A 21,502-nucleotide genomic window follows, 5' to 3' on the forward strand; every position below is an offset into this window, starting at 1 on the left:
AACAACAACATTACTGCTGAACTCACTGGATGTCCTTCAGCAACTCAGTATGTCTCGGTTTCCGGTTTGTAAGACAAAGATACTACTGACTCGCTTCACAGAGCTTCGAGAGGACTGAGCTAAATATTGTTAAGCAACAGACTTGTTGCATGGTTATCCTCCTCTCCCTCTAGGGTGCTCAGGGGTGGGGGCCCCCACTTCCCCCATGGGGGCAACTCCAACACCAACGTGCCAATCAAACAGAAGCCTTTATTATGCTTTTAAGGTTAAATGCCTTCTGCAGGCAACACTACCCGAGGCTCTTCACTGGAAAGAGTTCCACCTTCACAGGCAGGATCTATCTCAAACTGAATTAGTCTGATTTCCTCCAGTGCTTGCCTCCTCATTCCTTTCCTCTCCCATTCCCAGTGTGGAGCCATTCCCTGGGTCTGGCAGTTAGGTTCCGTTCTCCAGCTTCCTCCCAGCCTCTTCCTTCCACCTCCTTAAAATCTAGATCAGATTTTAAGATCTGGATTTTAGATCAATACCTTTGATCTAAAGCTATTAGACTCAATACCTTTGGCTCATTATTGGTTGCAGATGGGGAGAACTCTTCACCTCCCATGGCCACCCACCCATTATGGCTCATACCTGAGGTCCTCAGATGCTGCTGAACAAGGGCAGAATAGAATAAACCCACATAAGGTGAAGTCCAGCTGCTCCTGGGCTTTGGAATGCGCTCCCTGTTGAAATAAGAGTCTCCCTATCTCTGGCAATTTTTTAAAAAAGCACTGAAGACATATTTATTCACCCAGGCTTTTGATTAGATTTATAGCTTTAATATTTTAGTCTTGGGTTTTTAAATGATGTTAATGTTAATGATCTAATGCTTAAATGATTTTAATTGTTTTATTGATTTAATGTTTAAATGTTTTTAACTGTAAGTCACCCAGAGATGCAGGTTGTGGGCGGTATAAAAATATGCTAAATATGCTAAATAAATAAATAAGAGCAGCCCTGCTGGATCAGGCCCAAGGCCTACTGTATCTAGTCCAGCATCCTGTTTCAAACAGTGGCCCACGAGATGCCTCTGGGAAGCCCACAGGCAAGAGGTGGATGAGGGCATGCCCTCTGTCCTGCTACACATCCCTGTCTCCTCTTCCCAGGCTGGATAGGCTTACTGGGACCGGCCTCAGAGCAGGGACAGGGAGCGGGGTGATCGTCACCCTGTGCTTCCTTCATCCCAGGCTGCTTGTTCCTTGTGTCTGCCCCTCTCTGGGGCCCCGACACGCTCCACCAGCCCCTTTCTCATCCCTGGCCGACTCTTTAGATGCCTCCTCACAGGCTATGCATCACCTGCCCCCAATTACGGGCCCAACGCCCCTCTTTCTTACCTGTAATTGATTATCCCTTACAGCTGTTGCCAATGCCTCTCCCCCTTCTCCTCAGGGCCGGATTAAGCTAGTGCGGGGCCTGTAGCCTATGTTATGAAGGGGCCCAAAATTAAAGAAATGCACATAAATATTGAAACATAAATTATGGTTGTATGGTGTATGGTTGAAAGTATATCATTTTTACACACTTCCCCTCGTTGAATGCAATTGTTAGTATTATGCAAACAAAACAAACAAAACCACGTGGTATCAGCCCCGAGGGCAATGCTTTTTGTGCCATGAAACAATCCTGGCAAAGATAAGACAGTGGCAGGGGGAGAGCAGGTAAAACAGTGGGTGAGGCATCCTGGTTTGACCCATGGGAAGCAGAGCACTCATCGAATGGGCAGAAAACAGTTTGCAACTAATAATAACCCAAAATTGACCTTTGCTTTGCAAACAACTTTGCAAAATGTCCTCCACCCCTCTTTTGTTTTCACTAATCTGCACGCAGACAGGAGTCTCCTTGGTAGGAACCGAGGAGGGCTCAGCCCATTTCTCAGCAGTGCACGCTCTTTATGTTTCCCCACATGTACCTGGCGCACCCAGCTAGGTGGCCAGATTGGCTTTAAAAAAGCCAAATTCTGGCTTACGGCCCATTTGAACCACGAGTATACCCCTTAGGTTCTGGCAACTCTGCAGCCCTGGCTCTTCAGATTCATTTTGGGGGGTGGTTAGTGGGTTCAATTCAGGTGGTTAGTGGGTTCAGACAGTTCAGCACACAGGCAGCAGGACACCCTGTGGGAAATGGCGGCGGTGGGCGGGGGGAGTGGCAGGTAGACAGTCAGTGACACACTCTATTCATGAGTAGTCACAGAAGCGTGCGAGAGAGAAGGCCCATGGAGCAGCTATGGGCGACAAGCAAGCGTGTGTCAGTCGTCGTTGTCACTGAATAATATAGAAGGTTGCGCGGGTCCTGCAGGCATGAAGAGGGAGGGAGCGTGTGCAGCGCAGGTTGCCTGCACCTATCAGCCCCGCAAGAAGAAGCACATGGGCGACGGGCAGGCAGGCAGGCAGGCAGCCAAGTGGATTCAGGCGGCAGCCAACTCAGGAGAGAATGGGTGGCAGCATGAGGCAGCGAGGAAAGAGGCTGCACGAGTAGTAGAGAGCAGAAAGAAGGAGGGCAGTTCAAGCCAGGCGTGCAGGACCCTCAAAAACACAGGGCCTGTAGCAAATGCTACATCTGCTACTACGTTAATCAGGCATAGCTTCTCCTTCCTCCTGCTCAGACCCCCCTCCCTTTGGGAGGCATGCTGCTGATGTTATCCCCGCATGCCTCCCCTTTGGTCTTATCCTGATCCATGCCTCCCCTTTGGTCTTATCCTCTTCCACTGGAGCTGAGTCCCTGCCCATTGGCAGTCTTTCCTCTGCCCCCCCCCCCCCCGCTGCCACCTGTCTCTGTCACCTTGGGCCTTCTCACCACTCTGTCTTTGGAGATAAGGACAGCCGGCCAAGCCGGACACCCTCTCTCTTGCTGTTGCTCCTTTGCTGATGGTATTGAGAGGCATCCTGCCACTGAGGCTGCAGGTGGCCCATAACCACCAGACCAGTAGCTGCCACTAGCCACTGAAAGGCCTATCTTCCATGAATTTGTATAAGCCCCTTTAAAAACCATTCAAGCTTCTGGCTATCACCACATCCCTTGGCAGAGAATTCCATAGATCAATTATGCGCTGGGTGAAAAAGCACTTCCTTTTGTCAACCCTAAATTTCCCAACCTTCAGTTTCATGGGATGACCCCCTCGTTCTTGTGAGAGAGGGAGAAAAAATTCTCTCTGTCCACTCTCTGCACTCCATGCATAATTTTATATACTTCGATCTTGTTTCCCTTGAGTCACCTCTTTTCCAAACTGAAGAGCCCCAGATGCTGTAGCCTTGCCTCATAAGGAAGGTGCCCCAGAAGCCATTCTCAGTGATGCCCTGGGCTCACAAGCACACACGATTATCTCCCCCCATTATCCTCACAACAACCCTGTGAGGTAGATTAGCTTGAAATGTAATGACTAGCTCAGTGCTGTCCAGCAATGGAGGAGCAGACATTTGGACCTGGGACTCCCCAGGCCCAGTTAAAAACACTAACCACAAGGCTCTCATGAAACATTAAAAAGAGAACGTGCTCTAAGAAATGTGAATGATCTTCAGTACCTTTCTCTCTCTGATGCACTGTTTTGGCTTTAGGGAATAGGGAGAACCGAGTACTGGCATTCTGGAGAAGCAGAAGCATAATGCCAGCATATCTCGCTAGTCAACCTTGATATTACTTTCCGTCTTGTTAAGCTAAAACTGCAAAAGTTGAGTCAGTGAACCAGAAGGAAACAACATCTGCATGGTTCTGTTAATTATTATGGGGCCGACCACAAAAAGATACACCTGCCAAGATATGAAAAGAAACATAGAGATCAACATCTGGAGAGGAAAAGTGGCAAGTGCATTTTCATCTTACTGCAGGACAGAAGTGATGGTTCTGGTAGTTCTATTAGGCATTTCAGGTTAAATAAAGATCAGTGAGTCTTTAAGCCAGTCTGACAGGATCAGCTCAGGAGGAGAGGGATAGTTTTAGGATATGTTTCCCACCCCAGGTAGAAGCGTGCTATTCTCCCATGAACATGAAGAAGAAATGGCATAAACATGCAAAGAAGGGAGTAAAGAAGGTGGCTTTAAACAACAGCAAAACCAAAAGCCAGAAGAAAGTTCTTTCCAAAGCAGGGATATTTGATGTGGAAATGAACCTTCCAGTCATGCTCTAATTTCTCATTTAAGCATATCTCCAGACCCCAAACCTGGCAGCTTGACCTAAAATTCACATATCCGTTTGTTTTCTTTTCGCTCCCCTGCTTCTTGCTGTAATCCCATAAGCGGTAAATGAATTACTAGCAAATCATTTTGCCAGAGATTTAGTATTTTGGTTAATTATTTCTGTTGTCAGTGCCAACGGGGCCCCAAGCTTAATGAGCTAAACACTACAAAGCATGCATACAATAGCATTTCCAGAATCCAGGTGTCTTGTTGGGGAGGTCCTCCACTGTCTGAGGGAATGCCAGCTCAATGGGAAAGTGGAGCCACAAAAAATGACATCTTGAAGGGATCCAAACAATAATGTTTCTAAATGGCCCAATAGCTAGAAATAAGTTTTCCTACCCACCCCTTCACAAGAATGTACTGTGGGGAAACAATATTTTGAGTTACTGTTATGAGTTAGATGTAGAAATTAATAATGGGCAAACAATCTTCAGCTTGATTTGAAAGTTGGCTTGGCAAACGACAGTATTTCCAAATTGGAAAACAGCTCATTTCCCCCACAAGCCCAATCGTGAAATGGGGATCCCATCCCTCTTCTAATGGCACAACAGGGTCCAAATAGCACAGATGCCAACTGAAGTAGTTGGTACCATCTGATGGGATGAATACTCATTGTGACTGCAGTTTGACCCTAATCATTTGGGGGCAGGGATAAAAAAGGAGTGATAACAGAGAAAGCTCTAAGTGCAAAAATGCTATCACCTATTTTCCAACTCTCTCTCTCTCTCTCTCTCTCTCTCTCTGTATTAGATGTTGCTAAAAATCATTTTAAGAAAAAAAAGAGCAGGTCCTTACCTGCTCTCCGCCAGCCCATTCAGTTTCCTGCTGGGGTGGCGCATGTCCCAATAACACACACACACACACCCCACACACACACGCAGTGCCAGCATGCATATGGTGCCCACTATGAATCCCTGTATCCTGTCCTTTGGCCCCCTTCCTATCCCATTTACCTGGTGGCAGTTGCAGCAGTAGAAATAGAGAAACCTCATTTGGAGACCTTCTGAGAGGCCTCAGCTCCTCCCTCCCTGGCACCCTGAGAGCTGATACAGCAGTAGTCCAGATGCCAAGAACCCTGGGAATTATAACATTCAAGGCACCTGAGGTCCATACTAAGCTGCCCTGAAAAACTACATTTCCTGATGTCCCTGGCACCTGGGATTTAAGTTGGCAGGGAGGGAAGAACTTGGTTTAGGTTCAAGCCATAGAAGAACTTTGGGGAAATGTTGCTCCATTTGTAACATAGCCAAGCACGCATGTATGTAGAGTTCATATTCCAAGATCAGTTATTATTACTTTTGGTGACATTATTCTAAGAATATTTTGGGGGGTGGGGGGAAGTGATATTCTTGGAATCGTCTCCTTTTCAAAGAGAGTAAACACACATAGCAGAAAAACAAAATCCCATGCAATAATATTTTATTTTATTCGTTTTCTTTCCAGCATTTATTTACTACTTTTTAGGCAAACCTCCCAAAGTGGGGCACAAAATAAGTGTCAATAAAGAACAATACTTCAAGGCACATGTGTATTGCATGTGCTTGTAATTCCTCTTACTAAGTTTGAAAACAGCCTCAAAGAAGATACCTGAAGGCTTCTACAACATGATCTTGGCCAATGTCAAGGTCCTGCGAGCCTGTCCAGTTGTTGATTAGGAAAAGAGATTTGGGGTTCATTCAGATAACCTCTTTGTACAGGAGCTGAAATCGATTTGACGGCACACTTTACTTTTTTAAAATAATTTTTAAAATATCAGTGGAGAACTTGACTCTCTGAAAGAGTTAAATGTGAAATTGGCAACATCCAATCACCTCAGTGGCGACTCAAGGCCTTTATGCACCTGAGGCATTGTGCCAAATGCTGCCCAACAGGGCATCTTGCCACCTCAGTGATGCCCTGTCATGAACCCAAGCCTGACACCTCACCCATAAGACATAAGCAGAGAAAGCTTGGGGGATGGGGATCCAGAATGGGTTGCAAACCCTCTTCTGATGCCAGTGCCTCCCACCTCCAAGGAGCCAATAATGGATTCAAATGCAGAACCACCAGTATCGGGGTGTGAGGAAGAGGATTCAGGGGAGCTGGCACAACCAGAAGAGCCGGCCTTGCAGGGTGGATCCACCACCTCCAACATGCCCAGAAGACACCCCTCTGCCTATTGTCCGACTTTGAGGTCTTCCTGGAACCAGCACCAGTGGTAAAGGAATCACTGCACCACTGGAGGAGCTTATGTTTAAGAAATAGGGCATGGCCCCTTTAAGAACAGCTACCTCTGGAAGTAGAGGGAGGAACCTGAAATTTGGATCCTGCAGCAGCAGGCCTATTTAAGGACTCAGCCTGGAAGGAGCAATTGTGGGAACAACATTGTTGCCTAGTTTTCAGTCTGGCATGCTGTGCTCTCTTGTAGAACTGCTCTCTCTTGACCTTGCGACTGTTCACACAAGCAGCCCTGTCTGGTCTTGCTCATGTGGAGTGCTGGGATTGGGCCTGATCCTGGCACTGCCCTGCTGGGTAGCCTGGGTTTTTTACTTGGGCTTTCACTAAGGTAGAATGGTGTGAGCGAGTGTGCCTTTCTACTCCAGTCCCTGATAGTGTGCCTGCAGCCTGAGCAGCCACAGAGACAGTTGGCTAGAGCACACAGTGGTGGGGAAATCCCGCAAAGCATTGCTCCTCTTGTGTAGTGCACTGTGGGATGGTGGAGGATGCAGCCTGCTTTCCCACCCCGTTGCCACTCCTGGAGCCAGTGTGTGCTGGGCATGTAGTGCTGGAAGGCTGAAAGCAATGCTCATTGTGTAAGCCGGCTAAGCTTTGGTCGTGTGTACGACCTTCTGGATTCTGACCTTGGCTTGGTGAGCCTGATTAATGTCTCACCCCCTTGGTGAGTCCTTGCTGGCAGACCAGACATGCCCCAAGAATCTGTTGCCTGCTGCTACTGCCTCCTTTGCCAAAGCTTACCTGGCGACCTGGTAAGCTTTTGGCATAAAAAAGTTAAAAAGCTGTACTTGGCTGACTGATCCAAGCCCTTTTGAGCTGTCTGTTTATAGACAGAATAGGACAGTCCCAGATTTAAAGATCTCTAGACATCAGACCAAGACATTTTCCACACTAGGTTTCCATTGCAGCATGATGGCAAATAAAAACATATCTAATAGTAGTATAGGATTTTCCTCCTATGGCTTGGAGCACTTCACTAGTACTTTATAAGAATAGTTTACTTATAAGTACAATACTGAGAAGCATGTAAGGCAGTCTAGCATTATATTCCCTGTATTACAGAAGGAAGAGGGAATCTGGCTTGGGTTGAGGCTTGGAGATTGTGGCTTGGCTTAGCCCATCCAACATATTCATCTAGTGTGACGTGGTATAGTGGTTAGAGTTTTGGAGAGATTTAGGTTCAAATACACGTTTAGCCATAAAGTTTACTGAGTGACCTTGGGCCCATCACTGACTCTCACCAAATTTACCTCACAAAAGAATATGGGAGAAACCATGTGTTCTACCCAGAGTTCCTTGGCAATAATGTGATCTAGGATTTGAACTGGTACTTCTTGGCTGATAGCCTAAAATTCGGTTTTAAGAGGTATAATAGATGTAACAGTCGAATTCCCTTCTGAGACCCTGTTCAGACTACAGATGTATGCGGGTCATCCCACAAAGAATCCTGCAAATTTTAGTTTGGTTAGATGCTGAAACTTCCTGTTTGTAATTATAGTCCCAAGGTTCCCCAGAAAACGGTATTACTGTTAAACCAGTTTAAATAATTAGTGTGACTATAACCTCAGAACTATATCTGTTCCTTGTGTATGTATGTATGTATGTATTTATTTAACATATTTTTATACCACCCAAAACTTACATCTCTGGGGGGTTTACAACAAAACAAAATAAATGACAACAGAAAAAAATGTAAACATTAGTTAAAATAAATGACAGCGGAAAAAGTTAAAACATTACAACAATTTAAAATTTTAAAACAAGGTTTAAACTATTAAAACAGTATTTAATTAAAAGCCTGGGTGAACAGCTGCATCTTTAAAGATTTTTTAAAAATTGTCAGAGATGGGGAGGCTCTTATTTCAGCAGAAAGCGCATTCCAAAGCTTTGGGGAAGCAGCAGAGAAGGCCCGTCCCCGAGTAGCCACCAGATGAGCCACTGGAAACTGCAGACTGACCTTTCCTGATGATCTCAATGGGCGGTGGGCTTCATGATGAAGAAAACATTCTCTTAAATACTCAGGGCCCAAGCTGTTTAGGGCCTTATTGGTTATAACTAAAACATATTTTGCCCGGAAACTTATCGACAGCCACTGTAGCTCTTTCAATACAGGAGTAATATGGTCTCTATGAGATGACCCAGAGACCGACCTGGCTGCCGCATTCTGGACCAGGTGTAGTTTCCGGACTACATACAAAGGCAGCCCCACATAGAGCGTATTGCAGTAATCCAGTCTGGAGGTTACCAGCATATGTACCACTGTTCTGAGGTCATTTTTCTCAAGAAATGAATGCAGCTGGCATATCGGCCAAAGCTGATAGAAGGGACCTCTCTGGCCACTGCCTCGACCTGGGACACCAGGGAGAGGCTTGGATCAGAACAGGAGCACCCCCAGATTGCATACCTGTTCCTTCCAGGGGAGCATGACCCCATCCAGAACCAGCAGATCAAACTCATCTCCTGAGTTTCAACCCTGCACAATGAATACCTCTGTCTTATCTGGATTCACTCTCAGTTTGTTATTCAGCCCATCACTGCCTCCAGGCAGGCATTTAGGGGGGTTATGCCCTCTCCTGATGATGTTGACATGGAGAAATAGATTTGGGTGTCATCAGCATACTGATAAGCACCCTGCACCAAATCTCCTGATGATCTCTCCCAGCGGTTTCATGTAGATGTTAAACAACATTGGAGACAATACGAAGCCCTGAGGGACACCATACGAAAGTTCAGATTTGGAAGAACAGTCTCCAAGGGACACCATCTGGAACCTGCCTGAAAGGTAGGAGCGGAACCACTGCAAAAACCCCACTCCCAACCCCCTCAGATGCTCCAGAAGGATAATATGGTCGATGGTATTGAAAGCTACCGAGAGGTCCAAAAGGACCAATAGAGTCACAGTTCCTCTGTCAATTCCCAATTGGAGATCATCCATCAGGCTGACCAAGGCAGTCTCCACCCCACAGCCTGCCCAAAAGCCAGTCTGAAATGGGTCTAGATAATTGGTTTCCTCCAAGACTGTCTGGAGCTGGGAGGCCACCACCCTCTCATTTACCTTGCCCAACCAGGCCTGTAGCCTGGAGACAGGCCTGTAGTTACTCAACTCTGAGGGAATCCAAGGCAGGCTTCTTCAGAAGTGGTCTAATAATTGCCTCCTTAAGGCAAGGAGGCATCCTACCCTCCCTCAGAGAAGCATTTATAATCTCTACCAGCCCTTCTACAACAACCCCCCTGCTAGATAATAAGCCATGTCAGGCAATTTAGGTGACAGAATATCACAAGACAAATTCATATGATGCTTTAAAGGAAATTAAAAGGCAAGGAAGCAGCTTCTACATTAAGTGCTCTGTTTTGGAAAAGAGCCTTCTCTGCTACTAATCTTGAGGCTTGAGAACTAATCTTGAGAACCAAGATAAGGTCTCTGAAAGCCAGACTACAGCAGTACACACGTTTGGAAAGTTGCCACCAGTTGAGACTGGGAAGAATACAAAGTCACTGGCCCCCCAAACTTGCAAGTGAGGGTGCAGCAGCACTATGTGTGGCTGATAATTTGTTTAAAAGATTCATTTATTTTACAAATTCCTATATCGCCCAAAACCTACATCTCTGGGCTGTTTAAAGAGGCAACCAGATTTTGTTTAGTAAGTGCACATTACATACTAGATTAGTCCTGTTTCACTATAATATTAAGTAAGTGAGGTAATTAAATAAGTTTGAGTTCAAAATTTATTTTATTTGTTTGTTTGTTTGTTTGTTTTAACATTTATATCCCGCTCTTCCTCCAAGGAGCCCAGAGCGGTGTACTACATACTTGAGTTTCTCCTCACAACAACCCTGTGAAGTAGGTTAGGCTGAGAGAGCCTACATATGATAAAACAATAAATACAATAAAATACAAATAATTTACTTACAGGATTGTTTCAACCTCTTAGTGTGTAGATAGTTAAAAGTAACTCAGAATGTGCTGAAAAGGTAAGTGGTCCCTCCCCTAAAACCTTGGTGTACAGTCGCTCTGATGGAGGAGAGGCCAGCCCTTAACAGATTCTCGAACCAGTTAGAAATTCCTGTATTTAGTCTCCCACACAGGTGCAACCCCACATATGACTGCACTGAAGACATCAGGAGAACACCACTTACAAGGTAAGCACAAAGCACAGCGTTGTCTTTGAATGAACATATTTCTGTCATCATATCTTTGGTGTGTAAATGGGGTCGCATTTACCCACACATGCAAATTAGACTCCCAGACTTTTTCAGTGGGGTCTTGGGCTCTATGGTTAGCAAGAAGAAGGTCACCTCTGAAGCCTGGCCTTGGTTCCAGTGTAAGGGTTATTCCAGCATATCTAGAGGATCCTCCCAACAGCCACACCCAGGTTATGGAACTCTTTCTATAGAAAATTCAGGGCTTTTTGGTCACCTTAGGGGGGAAAGTGAATAAGGGGGGACATGATGGAAGTTTATAAAATTATGTCTTGTGTGGAGAGAGTGGGCAGAGAGCTTTCCTCTCTAACACAACGCTAGAAACAGGGTTCATCCAATGAAACGGACTGGCAGGAGGAAAAAAAAATTGAGAGAGACCAAAGGAAGTACTTCTTCACACAGCGCAAAATTAGTCTATGAAATTTGTTGTCATGGGGATATGGTTATGGCCCCCAGCTTGGATGGCTTTAAAAGGGAGATAGACAAATTAATGGAGGATATACCTATCAACAGCTACTAGATTGATGGCAATATGCTACCTCCAGGTTCAGAGGCAGCAATACCAGTTGCCTCTGAATACCAGTTGCAGGGGAGCAAAGACTGGAGAGGAGATATTCCTTCATCTCCTGCTTGTGGAATCCCCAGAGGCATTTGCTGGGCCACTGTGGGAAACAGGATTCTGGACTAGATGGGCCTTGGGCCTGATCCAGCAGGGCTTTATATCCTGCCTCTTCAGTGGCCCTTTGCCATGGGGCCACAACCTTCCAGATCCATCAGGCTTTTAATCTGTCAGTGAGTTCAGCAATGTATAGCAGTTTTTTTCCTGAAAGCTGCTATGAAAGAATTTTTGTAATAAATAAAAATATGTTGCTTTTTTCTGTATTTGTTGTTTTAATTGCTGTGTTTGTTATGGTGATTGTATTGTAGATTTTATGTTACCTGCCTTAGGCACTGCTGGATGGAAAGGTAGGCTATAAATATTTATAATATACAAATACATAAAATCTGTGTTCTTCCCCTGTGAAGAAGGATCTGGAAGAGCTGGATCATCTGTAGTGAACGGAATTATAGAATATTGAAGGACATTCTGGGTCAGTATGCAGGGCCTTTCCAAATAACAGCTAGTTGGGGTAATGGCTAAAGCACACCATTGTTGCAAGGGATGATGGGAGTTGTAGTCCAACAACATGTCAGAATCAAAGGTTGGGAATCCCTGGGTTAGATACAGGCAGATCTAGCTTTAGATACCGGTTCAGCTACAAGGCTTATTGGCTTACTTTAGAACAGTCACCATCTAACCTGCCTCACAGGGTTGTTGTAAAGATAAAAGGAAGGTTAGCGCCCATCCATCTATGTTGCCTGAGCTCCTTGGTGGAAGAGTGAGTTAAAAAACAAAATAGCTTTTAGAATGTATCTTATTTTAGATAGGGGGAACTGCTTTCCCTTTTATCCTAGATATCGATATTGCCTAGCCCCATTTTTGAGACACCTAACTGGGGGTTAGTTTTCCCAAGGACTGCACATGTGCACACAAGTTTTTTTTATGTCCACTCGTTAATTTTAGACCCCGCTCAGGTTGAATCAGGAAGGCTCCATTCTGAATGCAGGTGCGCACACACTGTGCCTTGATACTGCTGCCCAGAACAAAACATATTCTGCACATAGATGAATTTTTTTAAGAAAACACTGCTGGCGCAGGACTTGTGCTGGGCAGTCATAAGAACAGCCCTGCTGGATCAGGCCCAAGGCCCATCTAGTCCAGCATCCTGTTTCACACAGTGGCCCACCAGATGCTTCTGGGGAGCCCACAGGCAAGAGCTGAGGGCATGCCATCTCTCCTGCTGTTGCTCCCTTGCAAAGGGTATTGAGAGGCATTGTGCCTCCGAGGCTGGAGATGGCCCACAGCCACCAGACTAGTAGCCACTGATAGACCTGTCCACCATGAATCTGTCTAAGCCCCTTTTAAAGCCATCCAAGCTGGGCATCCCATGGCATGGCGTGACCTCTGCTTGAGAGACAGAGGGGGTGGGGGAGCAGAGAAAGAGATATGTGGGACAGGAATATGTTAAGTTGTATGTTGAAATTTTTCTGCTAATGCATATTTGCAGATAGATAGATAGATATCTGTTTTATATTCTTACATTGTGAGTTCAGTTGTTGTTTGTGCCTCAAGAACCCAGGTGTTAAAATTACTGTGGACCGGGTCTCACGATCAGTGACACCCGGTTCAGCAGGGTGCGGGGGGAAAGCGGGCTAAGCCCGCTCTCGCCGGACACGAGTGGGGAGGGAGCCCTGGGTGGCCAGATTGGCCGCCCACACGATTGTGACGGAGCCGTGACGGAGACGGCGGGGGCTGGGGAGCTCAGGGGCTGCGTGGCCCCCGGAAGCCCCAGTATAGGAACATAGGAAACTGCCATATACTGAGTCAGACCATTGGTCTATCTAGCTCAGTATTGTCTTCACAGACTGGCAGTGGCTTCTCCAAGGTTGCAGGCAGGAATCTCTCTCAGCCCTATCTTGGAGAAGCCAGGGAGGGAACTAGGAACCTTCTGCTCTTCCCAGGGTGGCTTCATCCCCTGAGGGGAAAATCTTTTAGTGCTCACACATCAAGTCTCCCATTCATATGCAGCCAGGGCAGACCCTGCTTAGCTATGGGGACAAGTCATGCTTGCTACTACAAGACCAGCTCTCTTCTTCCAAAGGCGAGCGCGCAGGGCATACTGGGGAGACCCCCAGAGCCGGGAGGCGGCTTTTTGCCTCCCCTCCGGGGGGGGGGGTGTCTACTCGTGAGTAGCCAGGGCGGGGAGCTATGCCGCAGCTACTCACAAGCAGATAGCCTGGGTTTGTGGAGTGCCCGCTCTACAAACCCGGCCTAAGGGGAGGGGTACTTGAGAGGGTTACCCGCTCTAGAACCACAGGGCTTGCAACTGAGCCTGGTGGTTCTCACAATCAGCAAAAATCGGGCTAGCGGAGGCTAGCCCAATTTTTGCTGATCGTGAGAATAGCCCGTGTGTGTCACGGAGTGTCTGCAGGGGGATGATGCTTAATTTGCAACAGGTGGGGGGAGCCTCCAAAGACCTTTAGGTGCATCTCTGTGATGGTGATGGCTATCTTACATGAAGACACACTCTCTCTCTTGTCTCTGATACTGTAATTATCTTACTTCCTTCTTCATTTAATCTTTGTTCTTTATTTTAAAAAAATATTGTTTTGCTTTGCAGGGCAAAAGATTGTTTGGGGTTATTTGACTGAACAGTTATAAGGTGGTGGTGGGGTTTGAGGGTTAATCAATTTATTATTCTCCTGTGCATTGTTTTATTTTGTTATGTTATGGAACTGTATGTAGTTCCATAGAGATATATGAATTTTTGCAACCTGAGCCTGCGCCTGTTTATTCAGAAGCAAAGCAAACCCCACCAAGTAAAAGCGGCATAATATTACGACGAGTTTTCACACAAGCCTAAAGCCTCTCGCTTGGAAATCTTAAAATCTCTCTCTCTCTGCAACCCACCAGATGGATTGGACTCCGGTCCGCCTCGCTGGGCTGGAACGAAGGAGCCTCCACTCCACTCTAGCAAACCAACGTGACCCTTGTTGGATTGGCTGGGGAGGCGAACATCGACCCCCGCCCCGGCCCAGCCAGGAGTTCCAGGCGGGCCCACAGGTGATGGGAGGTCAGGCGGGGCTTGCCGCGAGCGAGAAGCGCCCTGTCTAATTCTAGAGCCAGCCAGACGCTGCTGTATTTGCATTTCCGAGGGAGGCGGCGGCGGCGGCGGCGGCTGCTCCTCAGGTCTCCCCTCCGAAACCGAGCCACTGCAGCCCAGCTCAGCCTGTTTAAGAGGGAGGCGAGCGACAACTTTCGACTCTCTAAGGCAGGCGGCAGCGTTCAAGCCATTGAGGCAGTCCGGCTGGCTGCGCAGCTGAGTCAGAGAAGGGTAAGTATCAGAGCGGGAGTGTATGAGCGCATGCGTGCGCAGAGAGGACTGATGTTCTTGAGCATCTCGAAGCCCAGGTGCGCGGCCTTAACCAGCCATAGAGGGACTAAATGTGCCGGCAGGGGTCCTGTCCCTTTAAGAGCGTCGAGGAAGCCACTGGTGGAGGAAACTGTTAGGTTATCATTCTAGCCCCCAACGGGAGAAACGGCCGTTTCTATTGTCGCTTCAAAGCCCTGCTAACTGAACAGACATCTTTAAAAGTGGGGATTATCTTACATTTAGCAGAGGGAGAGCAACTGGCTGTATCCAACCCCAGCACAGCATCCTTCCCGTGGCTGTTGCTGGTGTCTACCTTGTGTTTCTTTTTAGACTGTGGGCCCTTTGGGGGACAGGCAACCATCTTATTTACCTATTATTTATTTTCCCATGTAAACCACTTTGAGAATTTTGTTGAAGAGCGGTATATAAATATTTGCTGTAGTAATGGCGCAGTGGGAAATGACTTTACTAGCAAGCCAGAGGTTGCTGGTTTGAATCCCCACTGGTATGTTTCCCAGACTGTGGGAAACACCTATATCAGGCAGCAGCAATATAGGAAGATGCTGAAAGGCATCATCTCATACTGCATGGGAGAAGGCAATGGTAAACCCCTCCTGTATTCTACCAAAGAAAACCACAGGGCTCTGTGGTCACCAGGAGTCGACACTGACTCGACGGCACACTTTACCTTTAGTAGTAGAAACAAAAGGCATCTGGACCATGGTCTTCTGATGCTAATTGTTAATCTTTCAAATGACCATTTGTTGAAGATGACTGGTGTTTGATCATCATCAGGCCAATGGCGGGGGGTGTTGGGAGTTTATTTGGAGGAGAGAGGGTCTTGTGGTAAAGGTAAAGTGTGCCGTCAAGTCAATTTCGACTCCTGGTGCCCACAGAGTGATACAAGAGGGGTTTACTATTACCTCCTCCTCTGCAGTATGAGATGATGCCTTTCAGCATCTTCCTATAGCCTTGCTGCCTGATATAGTATCAACGGGAATACGAACTGGCAACCTTCTGTTTTTTAGTCAAGCATTTTCCCGCTGTTAGCAAGGATGAATTGTCTCCTTTGCTAAGGCAAACCAAGCGTTTCAATGCGTGATGGGGCCATACCTCTCTGGAAGAGTACGTGCATGCAGAAGTTCCCAACTTCACTTCTTGGCAGCTCCAGATAGGGCTGGGAGAGACTCCTGCCTGCAACCTTGGAGAGTTGCTGCCCGTCAGTGTAGGCAATACTGAGCTAGATGGACCAAGGGTCTGACTCGGGATAAGAAACCGTCCTATGTTTCTATGTGTTCTTATGAACTGTATGTTCCTATAAGTTGTAGTCCACCAGTATCTGGGAACTCAAGCCTGAGAACCTCTGCTAAATAGTATGTGGATGTATTGTGGGAGGACAAAGTTGTTTGATGTTGATTCTTGGTGAAGCTTTGTGTTTGTATATTTTGCCTAGTGTTTGGAGTTAGAATAGCCTACTGTTAGGGCATGATCTCAGGGCCTATGATACAGAATCGTGCTGAAGTTGCGTGGGTCTAGATCAGGCACAGCCGCCTAGTGGCGCAGCGGAGAAGTAACTTGCCCAGGGAGCAAGAGGTTGCCAGTTCGTTTCCCAGCCTATGGGAAACACCTATATTGGGCAGTAGGCAGCGATCTAGGAAGATGCTGAAAGGCATCATCTCATACTGCGCGGGAGATGGCAATGGTAAACCCCTCCTGTATTCTACCAAAGACAACCACAAGGCTCTGTGGTAGCCAGGAGTCGGCACAACTTTACCTCTAGATAGGGTCAGTGCTTGGATGAGTGATTGCCTTGCATATAAGCTGCCTTCCATTCCACAATGGAATAAAGGTGGGATACTGGAGTCATAAATGCTTTGCTAGTTTATTCCCTGTGTGCATTTTAATTAAAGATAATTGCTGAACCATTTTAAAAAACACACACACAACCCAAACCCCAAACGAATCAGTCATCTGATGGCTGCTATGCAGTTGTCTGATGAAAGATAAGGAGGCTATTTTCATACGTAGCAGGCAAAGGCAGCTAAACCTGGGCTTGTCTGCGTGTGAAAACTGCTCAGAGAACGACTTCCCTTTTGCAAGGACATTAATAAAAACTTCTGTTACATATATTTAATGTCTTTAGCTTTCCTATCAGTGTAATGTCCACAAAATGACTTTGCACGGTCAACGATGGGCCTCACCGACTAGTAACATTATAAACTAGTATTTGGGTCATGTATTTATGCCGCTGTTTGGACTAACCACCCTGCTCCCATGCAATAAAGCAATGTGCCTGGAGGACTGGACATCACGATGACTATGAAAGGCCACAGGATGGATGTGCTCTCAGCATGATCCCCTTTTAATTTCACGGGCTTGAAAAGTATCATCTGAACCAGCCCCCACAGAAGTTGATTGGCAGTAGATTCAAGATAGGGGAAAAAAGTTCCCTTTCACACAATACTTTATCAAAGATATAGCTGGAGGTCTCCTAGCTGGGTCCTCAGATGCTGTTGGACTGACTGGGGATGATGGGAGTTGTAGTCCAATAACATCTGGCCTTTGGCCTTTGTGCCTGGCGATGATGGGATGTAGCCTAACAACATTTGGGGACCCAAGTCGGAGAACCCCTGAGTTACAGTGTGTGCTGCCCCAAATGCAGTAGCAGCCACTAGGCTAGCTTAGATGGCTTGAAAAGGGGAGTGCACATATTCAAGGGAGGTAAGACTAGCAGGTAAGGTCACTAACTGGAACTTCCATATTCTTGAATACCAGTTTCTAGGTGGATTATTAGAAGAGGCTGCTGCCTCCTCCACCTGTTTTGAGTGCCTCTTGGAGGCATCTTGCTGTTGGAAACAGGTTGCTGGACTAGTTGGATGCATTATCTGATTGAGCAGAATTCAGGAGAGAAGAGCTGGTCTTGTGGCAGCAAACATGACTTGTCCCCTTAGCTAAGCAGGGTCCACCCTGGTTGCATATGAATGGGAGACTTGATGTGTGAGCACTGTAAGATATTCCCCTCGGGATGGAGCCGCTTTGAGAAGAACACAAGGTTCCAAGTTCCCTCCCTGGCATCTCCAAGAGAGGGCTGAGAGAGATTCCTGCCTGCAACCTTGGAGAAGCCACTGCCAGTCTGTGAAGACAATACTGAGCAAGATAGACCGATGGTCTGACTCAGTATAAGGCAGATTCCTATGTTCCTATGTTGTGTTCTTATGCTCACATGTATATGTGGATCAACCAAAAAGGAAGACACGTTTTTGTGCTGGGTGGGCGAGTTGTCAATAAATTATATAATTTATATAGACAGGTTTATAAGCTTTGATACAATCCCCCATAAGAAGTATCATCTGAAGCGTGTGCATACATCATGGGCCCCTGCTAACTGAGCAAAGAGGCACTTTTAAAAAAAGATTCTCTTTATTTAGCAGGAGAACAACCATCCCTCTCCATCCCCAGCACAACATCCTCCTTCCAGTGGTTGTTGCTGGTGTCAATCTTGTGTTTTGTTTTAAGATTGTGAGCCCTCTGAGGACAGGGAACCATATACACACACACCACTTCGGGAACTTTTTGTTGAAAAGCAGTATATAAATAGTCGTCATCGTTGTCAAATGGGGCGGGGGGAAGGCTGACAGCCAGATTAAGTAACTAATAAATTACTTAAGTGACTAATGAGTAACTATTCATTGCTCATGAGTAGTTGCATCGAAATGAATGGGTCAAGTAAGTCATGGCTAAGTTGTCTTATTAATTTCAGTAAGACTCATGAATTACTTAGTCTGGATGTCAGCCATTTATTTCTCCCTTCTTCTTAAGGAAAAATAACCAGAAAAAAGCTCACCAGAGTACAGTAAAGATCCCCTACCTTTCCCTCTATAATTCAAATGCTGGGCTATCCTTGTATAGACTTTTAATAATTAGAGGAAACATCTTACTCATGCACACGTGAGCTTAATTTGTTTTCCATTTTTAACATTTCTTGTCTGAATTGTCCTTACAAAGTCAGGCCATATGACACTGTAATTTATATATAGGAAACATCAGTTAAAAAAATCTGCTTCCCAAGTTCACTGAAAATCCATGGTTTACATTTTATAGAGCAAAGAACATTGCAAGCAGCACTGGGAGAGGTCTCAGTAAATTAGGTGCAGGAAAATGGCAGAAAACAAATAGCAGATATTTGCTTTAAAAAAACAACAACAGCATCTGCCCTCCTGTCATGTCCTTTGGCCTAGAGTGTTGACAAGAGTAGGAAGTTTTAAATTCTCTCTTGCACAGAGATATTGCCTCCTCTTATATTAATACCAAGAGCTACAAATAGTGTGAGTGCCCAACCTTTCTCACATTTATCACTGTTGTTGGTGACAAAACTACTGGTGTAAAACTGCAAGTATTGTCATTATGAATGTATTAATATAAGCATTCCAAACAGACTTCCAGGTGATTTGGGGGTGGGTGGGGGGAATTGGTAATTTTTGGTGGTGTGACAATAAAATATTTGGTGGGTGGTCCCAAAGACCCAGATCAAGATCTTGTGGAATATTCTTCACATTACTGCTCATGTTGATAAGCGCAGGATGAGAACATGAGCAAAGAGGTTTACTTGGAGACAGAGAAGCTGGCAGAGAGACTGGAATGTAACAGAAAGTTGAGAATGCAAGCAGAGGTTTGGGTTGGTTGATTTTGTTGAGAGGTCACAGAAGATTTAATAGCAGGATTGTGCATTAAGCAGAAGGGCCTTTTTAAAATGTGCAACCAGACACAAGACATTCAGTTAAAAAAAAAAGTGCCAATCTAAAAGAACATTTGTGCAATTCCAAAATTCAAGTCAGGCAGAAGTTGTGGTGGGGTAGGCCCTGGCTCTCCAGCTGTTGTTAAACTACAACTTCCATAATTCCCAGCCACAATGTGTAAGAATGATGTAAGAAGTGACGGATAAAAATGAGAAAAGTAAAGTGTAAAGAATGGGAAAAGTAAAATCCAGGCTGCTCTAGATCCCAGACCTTGATCACATGTACCATTTCTCCTCCCACTACCAAAGATGCTTCCCGCAGTCTTCACTGGTACTCCCCACCACAAAATATAACTACCGCCAATGAATAGAACTTACTTCTGCAATAGTGCTGTCATTACTTCCCAGTTCTGAGGATTTCCCTCCTCTCTATGCAGACTTCCTGCCATCTTCATTCCTTGGGACTAGGACCATAAGCATGGCAGCAATGCTTCCAGTGTGTGATAATTTCACATAATGCTATACATAGCAAGATGTTTCATGTTCAGTTTTTACAAATCCTTTGCTCCTCTTCCCTTGAAACAACCCCCCCCCCACACACACACAATTTCTGGGAAAACAGAAATGCCATCCCTTGGGTATGAAATTAAATAAATGGGAATTCTGGTTTCTGAAGTGCCAGAACATGCATCATACATGATGTCAGGCACACTTGAGACAAGGGCAGATACTTCTTAGAACATTAATTTTGATGTATTTTGTCAGTTTATAGAAAGTGTGCTTGCACCTGCACCATAACTTTAAAAATGCTACACCACCCCTGGACATATTATTAATAAGTATGTGTGGAGAAAATGTTCTACAAGTGTATCATGAAATATAAAATCCTTACAAAGTATGCTCTCTGCTGTTCACTTAAGCAAAGCTCTGGGCTGAAGATGAGTAACAGATAGCCTTGTGCAAAATGAATCAATTGCCAACATATGAAGTCAGCTAAAGGAACAGTTAATTTTCTTAGCTGCCCAGAGAGCCATACACAATCCATGTTTAGCTCCCATCCTGTATTGATGAATCATTGTTTCCTTTTGTACTGTTTAGCTCTGCATTAGGTGGGGAAAGTGAGTTTCAGTATTCAACATTTTCCTTGTTTGGGTATTCTTAGCCACCCAATGTATAGTGTATTGTTGTCTGCTAGACAAGTGGGACATCAGTCTCAGCTACTGGACTGGCCTTGAGAGCATGTGAAAGACAATAGGCCAGTTCACATTGTGGATATAACAAAGAGCCTGGACACCATGTTGAACTGAAACAGAAACTAACTTTAATCTTCCCTTTCCAAACCTCCTCTTTCTCCCCACACAGTTCCACCTAGTGGCCATGAACTATATACAACTGTTACCACATACATGATCAGTACTTGAATAGGAGATACATCCTATCCAAGTTTGGCAGTTGTGTGTGCTCCCATTTACAGATCGTATGTAAGTAAAAAACAAGGTAACTGGAGGGGGAAGTGATCGCCTGCGAGGCAGCAGTTGGGTAGGATGGCTTTTTCTCCTACCTCATTAAAGAGCTGAGTATAGCTGATGGGTAGGATGGAGCCCTCCTACCCAGCTGCCACTTAGTAGACAAGCACTTCCCACTTCCACCTCACTTGTTGCCTACTCACACACGATTGGTAAATGGCAGCGCACACAGCTCCCAAACTTGAGTAGAACATGTTCCCCTAGGACACAAGAGGATGAAGAGCTGGTCTTGTGGAAACAAACATGACTTGTCCCCTTAGCTAAGCAGGGTCTACCCTGGTTACATATGAATGGGAGACTACATGTGTGAGCAATGTAAGATATCCCTCTTAGGGGATGGAGCCGTTCTGGGAAGAGCATCTAAGTTCCAAGTTCCCTCCCTGGCATTTCCAAGATAGGGCTAAGAAAGATTCCTGCCTGCAGCTTCCTATGTTCCAAGTACTGATTGTGTGAACTGCCCTACTGCTGATTTCCAAACAGTGTTGTGCTACTGCACTGAGAGGAATTGTACACACTAAGGGAGTTTGCAGAACTGCACACAATTGCAGTGCTCTGTGATATTGCACAGCTAGTGGAAGATCTTCTATAGGACACATACATTGTACAACCTTGTATCGAGCAACATGTCACCCACTTGTGCTA

At 45.7% G+C, this 21,502-nt stretch overlaps 1 protein-coding gene across 4 annotated transcripts in view; it reads left to right on the forward strand.

Annotated features, from left to right (window-relative positions):
* Positions 1-14,155: 14,155 nt before the first annotated feature.
* Positions 14,156-21,502, forward strand: part of CPQ (carboxypeptidase Q) — a 294,849-nt gene continuing 287,502 nt past the window's right edge. For all 4 annotated transcript variants that reach the window (XM_053247904.1, XM_053247903.1, XM_053247906.1 and 1 more), the window contains exon 1: positions 14,156-14,560. The gene's annotated coding sequence lies outside the window, so the exon portion shown is untranslated. The remainder of the gene's footprint in view (positions 14,561-21,502) is intronic.

This window comes from Hemicordylus capensis, chromosome 4 (genome assembly GCF_027244095.1).
Source record: "Hemicordylus capensis ecotype Gifberg chromosome 4, rHemCap1.1.pri, whole genome shotgun sequence".
NCBI classification, from domain to species: Eukaryota; Metazoa; Chordata; class Lepidosauria; order Squamata; family Cordylidae; genus Hemicordylus; species Hemicordylus capensis.